Consider the following 11,109-nt stretch of genomic DNA (forward strand, 5'->3'; position numbering starts at 1 on the left):
GTCGTAGTTTCTTGGGAACGACAACTTTGCACCCTTTCAACAAAATTCCTTCCACTACGGAAAGGTCCGAAGCGAACGGTTTAAGTTCCCCTTCGACGGCTTTATTGCTGGATATGTTTTCGACAACCTTTTGCAACTCTGGATCCTTGCGGGTTTCTTCAGCGAAACGCAGTTTTGTTGCTTCACTTACTAAGGATGACAGAATGCCGACAGCATGTACCTGAACGTCGATAAAGCCAGCGGTGTCCCCTGACGCAGCAGGCGCCGCCCTTGAGAGCATGTCAGCCAGGACCAATTCTTTGCCTGGAATAAACTGTAGTTTGTAATCGTAAATCATCAGGCGAAAGAAAAAACGTTGCAGTCTTGGTGGCATGTCCCCTATGTCCTTCGATGAAATAGCGATAAGAGGTTTATGATCAGTTTCTATGAAAACGCGCCGTCCATAGATGAAGTGATGGAATTTTTCACAGCCGTACGTAATTCCCATGGCTTCTTTTTCAATCTGTGAGTAACGACTTTCCGCCTCTGTCATTACCCGGGAGGCATAGGCAATAGGACGCCAGCTACTACCATGACGCTGCAGTATCGCCGATCCGAGGCCATCCTTTGAGGCGTCTGACGTTATCTTTGTTTCTTTTGTGGGGTCAAAAATCGCTAGTAATGGTTCTTTGCCGAGTGCTTCGCAGAGCACAGTCCATTCTTGTGCATGGTTTTCTGTCCATTCGAAGACAGTGTGCTTACGTATTAAACTTCGTAGAAGCTTTGTTTTCTCGCTGAGCGCAGGTAAATATTTTCCAAAATAGTTTACCACTCCCAACATCCGCTGTACGCCGAGCTTATCGGTTGGTGCTGGCATCTCGCGCAGGCAACTCACCAACCTATGATTTGGGCGGATTCCGACCTCGCTTATCACGTCCCCCAGGAAGGAAATTTCCTGCACGCCGAACTTGCACTTTGCCAAGTTGAACGTCAAGCCCGCTCGTTCCGCTTCACGGAGAGTGACCTTGAGGCGCTCGTCATGCTCGTGTTTAGAGCTTCCCCACACCAAAATATCGTCTATGTAAACCCTTACTCCTGGTAATGGGTCAAATATCTCGCTCAGCGTTTTCTGGAATACCTCGGGTGCTGACGAGATTCCAAACAGAAGCCTAAGGAAACGGTAGCGACCGAACGGAGTGCCGAACGTACAGATCCTTGACGTAGCTTCGTCCATTGGAATCTGATGAAACCCCGAGTTAGCGTCAAGCCGGGAAAAAAACTTCGCCCCGTGAAGCTCAGCCTCGATATCTTCGCGCTGTGGCATCTGGTAGTGTTCACGCTTCAAGCACGCGTTAATATTTCTAGGGTCCATGCATAGCCTAAGGCTGCCATCTTTTTTCTTCACAATAACAAGAGGGCTTACCCAGTCAGTGGGTTCATCCACTTTCCGGATGATGGTGGCCTTCTCCATGCGCTGCAGTTCTTCCCGCAGGGGCTCTCGCAGTGCCAAGGGCACCCGTCGTGCAGGCTGAACCACTGGCACGGCATCGTCATGTAGTACCATTCGGTACCGTCGCTTTACGCAGCCGGTGCCTTGGAACAGGTGGGCGAATTCTTGGGTCACCGGAACGGCGCTGCCCGTGCTTACAGAGTTCACCGTTCGGGACACCAGTCCCAGGAGCTGACTTGCCTGTAGCCCGAGAATGGCCTGACTTCGTTTAACAATGAAAAAGTCGACGCGGCAGTGATGCTGGTTGATCGTAACCTCCTGTGTTGTGACGCCGCAGTGTTTGATGATATTGCCGCTGTACGAGCGCAAGACCGCGTGGCTTGGTCTTAAAAACGGCTTAGGGTGCAGTCTCTTGTACACCGACAGGGGCAACAGGTTGGCTTGGGAGCCGGTGTCTACCTTCAGCGAGACCACTTGCTCCGCTAGCTGGGCCTTGACAATCCAGTCCCGTTCCTTCTCGATGCCACAAACACCCAGGTCCAAGATGTCGAAGCCCTCGTCGTCGTGCTTCACCTCGCTGACTTGTTTGTTGCAAGAAGCTGCGAAGTGGTTGCGTCCCTGACAGGCATAGCAAGTCTTCCCAAAAGCGGGGCATTTCCTCTTTTCGTGCCTCCTGTTGCACTTGAAGCACTGTTCGGTTCTTGAAGCATCTGAGCGGCGCTGGTAGCCTTTTGTGGTTGAGTCCACCTTTTCTTCGTGGGCATACCATGCTTCATTTTGTTTAGCGGAGGCTTCTGCGGCTTTGCAGGTTTGTTCTGCTTTCTGGAGCGTCAAATCCTTTTCCCTAAGCATTTTCTCCCGTAACTTTTTGTTGTTAGTGCCGAAGACGATTTGATCGCGAATCATTGAATCTGAAAGTTGTCCGAAGTTGCAGTACCTTGCTTGTTTCCTGAGGACGCGGATAAACTGCTCCACCGGTTCCGCCTCGTCTTGCGTTCTTGTCCGAAATACGTATCTTTCGTACACCTCGTTCTGCTGGTCCGCGCAGTAGTCCTCGAACTTTGCGACAAGGGTCTTGTAATCCTCCTTGCTTTCACCCTCAGCGAAGACGAAGTTATTGAAGATCTCTAGGGCGTCATCACCGGCGATAGTCAAAAGTGTGGCCGCCTTGGTAGCTTCCGTTCTTGGTTTGTCTGGCGCCGTCGCTTGCAGGTACAGCTCGAACTTCTGTTTGAAGAGCGTCCAGTTCTTCTGAACGTTTCCCGACAGGAGCAAAGGGTCGGGCTGCTTGAGTGGTTCCATGACTGCCTCCTGTTGACGGTTCTGGTGTGGTCGCGTATCCCACTTCTGACACCATGTATCAGCTGGCTCTCAGCTGACAAGAAAGTCAGTCCGACACTGCTGACTTCGTGAACGCAACAACATCCAAGGTTTATTTGGCATCGCTTATATAGCCGAAAACAGGGGGGCGGTACCTGCGGCATGACTCAGTGCTATAGATGACATAGCATAAGCAGAATGATAAGATTGGCATGCGGTACCATATCGGCATGATACACCCAGTACCCTTCCCTCCTCCTCCTCAAGAGCTGCGCTCTAATTCGGTGTTACAGGGAGTTGTAAACGGCTTTCACTTTTTTTATTGCACCATTAATTTCTTTCCTGTTTGCTTGTAACATATACATATAGGCAAGCCATTATCATCCTGCCATGACCTGATGCACATGCTTGTACATGTTTTCTTTTGATTTGAGGCTCGGTTTTTATTTACACACCTTGAGTGCTGGAGCTATAATGCCGCAGTGGGAACATTTAGCAGAAAATGTCAAGTGACCTTTCAACTATCGATTGTTTCATCTCTACCTGACATGAGTGTTTTTGAAACAAGTTATATTATATTAAAGGATTTACTTTGAACTTGTTTGTTGAAATTCAAGTGTCCAATATGCCGAAATTGAGATCTCTAGTGCCAACTGGCTGAAACATGTAATACTTTATTTCACAATTCAGAAGGTAGGTGCGTAAAGACTAGGGGTGTCGCGAACCGGCCGCGGTTCGAGTTCGACCAGGTTCGACTTTTTCGAACTTTTAGTGGAAAGTTCGTCGAATCTTGTATTGAGGTTCGACTCGTGTGCGCATGCGCGACAGGCTGGCCAGTTGGCTTCGGATTGGATGGTAATGGCTAAGAGATGAATTAAGTGCAGCGCTGATCGGTTATTTCAGTCAATACAGTACTAAAATTTAAGTTATTAACTTCTTCAGTGAATAGAATTAGTTTCTTTTAATTGCAGTTGTTCACACAATAAAATAACCTTTTGCATAAAAAAAGAAATTCTCCAAACCTAGACATGCTTGTACCAAGGTCTGGCCACACTGTCCACAAAGTCGAACCGGTCGAAACTGGTGAAAAGTTCGAAGGTTCGTCGAACCGGTTCGACCCAGTCGAACCCCGAAAGTTCGACCAAAAAATCTGGTTCGACAAAAGTTCGCGACACCCCTAGTAAAGACTGTTTACAGCATATACCGTATACGCATGAGGTGTCACCAAAAAGTACACATACTCACAAGCAAAAAAACAAACGATGTGTGCAGATTAGAATCAAGCAGTAACATGTATTCAAATACAAATTTAAAGCTGGGGGTAACTTTTATATGGAGCATATGTACTACATTACCGATATCGTAAAATTATAATCAGGTAGATAGGGTCTATGAATATTGACTAAAAGCATGGGCTAAAGCGAGGGAAGTTCACCTCACTGCATTCTTCCCCTGGCGCATAAGTCAGAAAACAATTTAAATGTTTCGTTTATGAGAAGCCTCCTGCCCGAGTGAAGTGTGCCCATGGCACACCATACTTCCAATACGTCGACGACACAAACAAAAAGCGATGTAGATCGACGCAGTGAATTGGCATTCCAGGACAGTTGACACAGTTGGTTTGGCATGCGAGACATTCCACTCCTGAATCCGTAGAAGTGCCCCAAATTGCGGTCGCGCGCGTGAAAGCGTTCGGTATTCTGCTAGAGTGCGTTCTACTTACTTAGGAAGACTATCCAAGGTGCCACGCAACCAATTCAGTAACCCTTTCACTGTCGCTACAATGCCAGAAAAACTCGCCGGCTACCCACCGCTGCTACAGCCCTACAGCTGGCGCAGACGACGACAAGATCTCGGCTTGGCTCGGCTAGACTCGGCTAAAGTCAATTTTCCATCGCGAGTGGACCCAATATGGCGGCGCCTAACGCGCTTCAGACGCGGAGTTTGGGAGTTTCGGTACTCTGAAAGCGTAGCTTTATTTAGTGACTCTAGGGGGGAGGAGCCTCAGTTATCCCTCCTCCAGGGCGAGCTTCCTGCCTTCGACAGCGCTTCCGCGTCTCGTGTACCTCGAGCGCGCGTGCGCAGTTCAAGCACGCCGGAAGGCAACGGATCACACGATGATGGAGGCCGCGGGCGTTAAAAAGGCGCGCCCTGCCGTACGAATTCTCTCAAATGCTATTAGCGGGCCGATGTACTTGTGGCGCCCTCCTATGGTTTCCTCTCGTGACATCATTACCTTGCGAACAACAAGTTCGATGGTGTTTGTAATGAGCACAGCGGAAGCTTGAAATTATTGCGCCCTCAAAGAAACACTGCCAACACTGTCAACATTAAAATTCTACCATTTCTCTTATTTCTGTCGATGAGAAATACTTTGCCGATGTCGTAGTCATCATTCAGCCAATCGTGGCAGGACGACCACAGAGACGCTTTCCTTCGCGCACGTCGCCATTAGTGACCCAACGGTTTCGCGGCCCGCGGTACAGTTACTTATAGTACAGTGTTCTAGATGGTGTAGTGGCAAGAGCGGCGCCCGAAGCGCGTGAAGACGGTCGACGTAGATACCGCGAGTGGCGCTGGAGTTCTGAGCCCTAGGAGAATTAATGGCACCTGTGCGATGAACGAAGAAGACGACGAGGGTGACGCGGTAGGCTTCTCCGAAATGTGGAGAAGAAGAAGAAGTGCGATCGAAGCAACCTGTTCTTTCTACCATTCGGCAAGCTTTTCAGCATTTATACCCATTACTGACAGTTAATCGGTTTACCACTACCGGCCGCTGTGGCGATGACATCTGTCATCAGCCCCGCTGGCGCTGTACCGCAAGAACATGCCTCCTCAACAATTCTACGCACCTCCCAACCTGTGGTAATACCAACCGCAGTATCCCATGACTCGGTCAAGCTTTGCCCAGACAAGTGACATACCTCCGAGAAAACGGCGCGCTGATGAATATCAAGAGCCACCTGCTCAAACTATGGAACATCAGCAGTCCATCACCGATGAGGAGGCACCTTTCATTGAGGTGATTTACAAGAAGACTCGCAAGGCTGGCATTCCGATGTTGTTCAAACTCAATGATCCATCCCAGTCGTTCTGGAAGGTCAACCCTAATAGGTTGGCGCAAGAAATCGTCGCAACATCCCAAGAGAAAGTCCTGTCTCAACGCATTGACAAAAATGGAGGACTAACTGTCACTGTGGCGTCCGCCGAAGCAGCGAATAATTTGCTAAAACTAAACGCCCTCGCGGGAATCAAGGTGGATGTCGTTGTACCACAGTCGTACTCGAAAAATCTGGGGAAAATATGGGGTGTGCCACTTGACTACAGTGATGATCAACTCGGTGAATACCTACGAGACGACGGAGTCATTTCTGCACAACGACCAATGAAGTTCACACGACGGGAAGATGGTCCCGTAACAAAACATCCACTAACAACAGTAATCCTTAAATTCCGTGAAGACCTACAACTACCTGCACGAATCAAACTAGGATTCCACAGTTTCCCCGTGCAAGAACACTGCGAGGCACCAACTCAATGTTACAACTGCCAACGATATGGCCACCTGGCTCGCGACTGCCGCAGCTCACGTCGCTGCAAGATCTGCGCAGGTCCTCATCACCACAAAGAATGCCCGACACCACGTGAACCGCAATGCGGAAACTGCGGCTCGCGCCATGTACCAACCTATGCAGGCTGTATACGAAAACAGGCGGCGCATGCTGCTAAGAAAAGCGAGCTTTTCTATGGCAAACCTACTCCACGGAAAGCTCCAGCTCCTAATCCGGATGCTATCAAGGCAAGTGACAGAATGACCACGCAAAATAAAGCATCATGGCCCACCTTTTCCGACGTTCTGCAAGGAATTCCAAGCGGCAGCAACACAACACCAACAGACCAGAAGACAAGACAAGGAACTTCCCATGTCATGCCACCAAACCCAAAAGCAACTGCAGATACCGAAGAGGAAGTACCTTCCCATGTGGATAATCGACGCCGTACTAGTTCTAGAACCGCGCATCACATTGAGTTTGCCCATCCAGATCAAGAAATCAGTGCAAAAGGCATCCTTCACAAGTTCCTACCTCTCATGATGGAAGTCATAAAAGAAATGATCAAAGAATACCCGAAAATCGGTTCCAAATCATCCATCAAAACTCTGTTGGCCATGGAACCACTTCTCAACGGCATTCAATGACTCATCTAACTGAGGTATACGCCACTTCCTTTTTATTACAATGGAATGCACGTCACCTAATGCCAAAGCGCAGCGATTTCAAGGAGTTTGTTAGTCGCTACAAATTCTCGGTTTTAGCAATCTGTGAAGGCCACGTATCCGAACAATTTCGCCTGCCTGATTACGTGCTATATTCCTCAAACGCTCAGCTCCGTTCCTCAAGAGTAATGTTAGGTATAAGATCCGATCTTTCATCAGTAGAAGTTGTGAGCGACATTGATAGTTCTGGAGAATTTGTTGCTTGTAAGGTACGCATTCGTGGCCTGGTACTTAATATTGTTTGCGTATATATACCACCAGGAAGCACAACAGACTTACTACGCCTAGAAGGTCTCATTGCCTCTTTGGATGCACCTTACATACTTTACATACTGTGTGGAGACTTCATAATCATAATCATAATCATCTTTATTTGCTCAGGAGAGCCGCGGCACCGCAGAAAGGCAACAGCCCGTACCAAGGAGGCCCGCGGTGCCGCGTCTAGTGAAGAGGATTATGTGATGATGTAATATACAAGATGAAAGTTCTGATGATTAGGATATGTGTGTTAGGCCTAACAGCATTCTTCGCGGTTGTGGTCTAAGCGGTGCTGCCGTTGGCTGCTTACTTCTAGCAGGCCGGTCTCAAGCACCTGGGGTGCACATAGTCCAACCTGGGGCAGCTCTCATACATCAAAGAGAGGATCAATGTTAGACTCAATACTCATTTCAAACAACCTTTGCGTTCTAAACGACGGATCTCCGACATTCCTTAAAGGAGACGGATACACTAGTTGCTTGGACTTGACCATTTGCTCTGCAGGCTTGGTAGCTCAGGCCAATTGGTATACCGACTGCGACACCAGGGGAAGCGATCATCTACCTATCTATATGAGTCACAGAAAATTACATCCATTTGTGAAACATAGACATACAGTTTTAACTGACTGGTCCAAGTTTCGTGCACTGAACGCTGACTCAATGACAAATTTGAAGACACTAGATGACTTCGTTTCTGGGATAAAAATTAACCTTGAGAAATCATCAAAAACGTTAAAATCCTTCAAGGACATCTAGGGGTAGATCCTGAGTACCAGAAATTGCGTGCTCAACGCCGACAGGCGGAACGAAAAGCTCGAAGGAGCGGATTACTTGAAGATCAAATGAAAGCCAGACGAATTCAGACGAAAACAAAACACGAGCTCGAATATTTGGGGAAATGCCGATGGAAGAGTCTTTGGGATTCAATATTATCGAACACCCCGAAAATACAAGCATGGCGCATAGTTCGCTCATTAAAATCGCCGGTGTTACAACGCCAACAATTGCGCGCGCTGGCACTTCATCGAGGTGTTAGCGATATGAATATAGCAGAAGAATTTTGCAGAGCAGTGACGCAACACGTTTCTACAGCGATAGCAAACACGGATCAGAAAACCCCATCCCCGCGGCTATCAGCAGCTTACAACCATATCATGAATCTGCCATTTAACAAAAGTGAACTGAAAGGGGCATTGAGAAGGCTCAGGCGAAAAAGTGCCCCAGGACCTGATGGTATCACTCTGGCTACACTAACGAATATTGGGAAGCACGCAATGTCCTTTTTACTGGATATGTATAACCAATGGTGGGCTAGTGGTTGTATACCCCTTGTCTGGAAAGAAGCAATTTTATTGCCTGTTTTAAAACCTGGAAAATCCCCTCTAAGCATCTCATCTTTTCGTCCAGTGAGCCTCACCAGCGTGCTGATGAAGACGATGGAATGGAACATATGGTCTTACAGCGACTAAATTGGTGGTTAGATTCCAGTGGAATATTGCCGTTCCAAATGACCGGTTTTAGGCGGAATATGTCAGCTATGGATTCTGTACTCGATCTCGTGACCTGTGTAGAACACGAACGCAGCATTCACAAAATCACAGTAGCAGTGTTTCTAGAAATTCAGCGGGCATTTGACACTGTTAGCCACTGCCATGTTATCGAACAGCTTCAGCGACTAGAAGTACGTGACCACCTAGTGAACTGGATGAGTGATTTCCTCCATGATCGATCGGTGTACGCACGGACGCCCAACGGTTTTACATCAAAGCACTATGTTTCACAAGGAGTTCCTCAAGGAAGCGTATTAAGTCCCACATTATTTAACCTTGTATTGACAGAACTTCCTGGTCTATTACCAGATAATGTATCAATTTCCATGTATGCTGATGACATATCTATTTGGTCATCAGATGCTAATCGCAGTGTAATTCAGACTCGTCTCCAGACTTCACTTCTAGTAATTGAACAATTTCTCATTGAACGAGGTATGTCGATCTCTACTGAGAAATCTGCGGTCCTTCCATTTACACGACGAAGACTCAATAACCTTCAACTCACGCTTGGAGGGAAACCTTTGCCTTTGGTGAAGGCTCATCGTTTCCTAGGGGTGTACATAGACCAAAACCTGTCTTGGACAGCTCATGTAAAATATTTAGAAAGTAAGATAGCGCCATACATCAATATCTTACGCTGCTGCTCTGGAACCAGATGGGGTAGCTCTTCGAAAGCACTTTTAACTCTCCATTTCGTATTCACTCCCAGCATTATGTGGGCTCTCCGGGACTCTTGAAACGCGACTCAAAGATCTAATAGCCCGCAGCCTCCGAATCTGCTTGGGAGTACCAAGAGCCGCAGCAAGCTCCTTGGTTGCAGAAGCTCACGCCCTCGCAATACCGATTCTACGTGAACGGGAAACTCTCCGTCATTTCATTCGCCTTCTTACGCGACATCATGATCACCCACTCGTTGGAACTATCCGCCGTAGGACATTTTCCAGTGTACATAAGGTAATAATGGCTAATGCAGATATAATTCCCGCAAACTTCGCACTCCCATATGAACCTCCAGCTGCGCTTTGGACATTTTACTCTGCAGATATTTCTACATCAGTACCTGGAGTTGTGAAGAAATCGACTTTAAACCAAACCACGTTGAAGCAAATGACACTTTCAGTGCTTTCTGAAGCCCCAGATGACGTTACTGCGGTCTACACGGGTGGGTCAACAAGCCATTTATCATCTACAGCAGCGTTTATAATTCCCTCTTTAAATATAGAAAAAAGCTTCTTACTTTCACACAAGACAAGCTCAACTAACACAGAACTATTTGCTATTTTGCAAGCGGTTCTCTACTTTACTCAGAAAACAAGTATTGCCAGTTGGACTCTCTACGCGGATCCAATGAGCGCACTGAACATGATAAAATACATATCACAAACAAGTTCATCTATTGCCATTAATATTTGTTTCCACCTTTCGAGAGCTATTGAAACTGGACATAAAATTAATTTTCAATGGATCCCTGCACATTGTGGCATTCAAGGAAATGAAGCGGCCGATCGGGCAGCCAAAAATGCCCACAATATAAATACCAAGACTGCAATTACTTTCACAAAAGGAGACACATTAAACCTGCTCAGAAGGACATCAAGGCAAAGATCCGAGGCTACTTGTTATAAAGGCGCTCCTCAGAACTCCCGCCTCGAACGGATTGACCCTAACTTAAAATTTTGGATGCCAAGACACATTTCAAGAGCTTCTGAAACATTGATACACAGACTTCGATTAGGTGTTCCTTATGGACAACATTTCCTACATCGAATACGACAAGTTACCTCCCCTTTCTGCCCCACATGTGACGAAATAGACGACGCAGAACAGGTACTAATCAACTGCCGAAGGTACACAGATGAACGAGACCATCTTCGAGAACAAATGTCTACTATCGATAACCGCCCATTGTCCCTCACAACACTCCTTGGTCCATGGCACACTCGAAGGACCCAACAAACTGTGATCGGGTATCTTGTAGATTATCTGGAGGACACAAAATTAAGTGAGAACTATTGACAACAACAAATCTCATGTAGTGTACGCTCCTGGCATGCCGTCGCTGTGCTGCGGCCTATTTTTGAAAGGGACAGGACACCGTTCTGGAGGCTGCCGGTCCGAGGACCAGGTGGATACCTCCTCATAGTGAGGACGGTTGCTTAGTCCAAGGACGGTGCCTCCCACCAGGGATGGTCGGACGTATTGTGACGTCGGTTTTCGATATTGTAAATATGTAAATATGTAAATAATTAATTTATTGCATATATATATATG

The 11,109-nt window shown here is 47.3% G+C and overlaps 1 pseudogene; it reads right to left on the bottom strand.

Moving 5' to 3' along the window:
* Positions 1-8,426: 8,426 nt before the first annotated feature.
* LOC121835181 lies at positions 8,427-8,899 on the bottom strand (annotated as a pseudogene).
* Between the last annotated feature and the right edge of the window lie 2,210 nt (positions 8,900-11,109).

The sequence above is a fragment of the Ixodes scapularis genome, unplaced genomic scaffold (assembly GCF_016920785.2).
Source record: "Ixodes scapularis isolate PalLabHiFi unplaced genomic scaffold, ASM1692078v2 PGA_scaffold11__112_contigs__length_91849675, whole genome shotgun sequence".
In the NCBI taxonomy this organism is placed as follows: Eukaryota; Metazoa; Arthropoda; class Arachnida; order Ixodida; family Ixodidae; genus Ixodes; species Ixodes scapularis.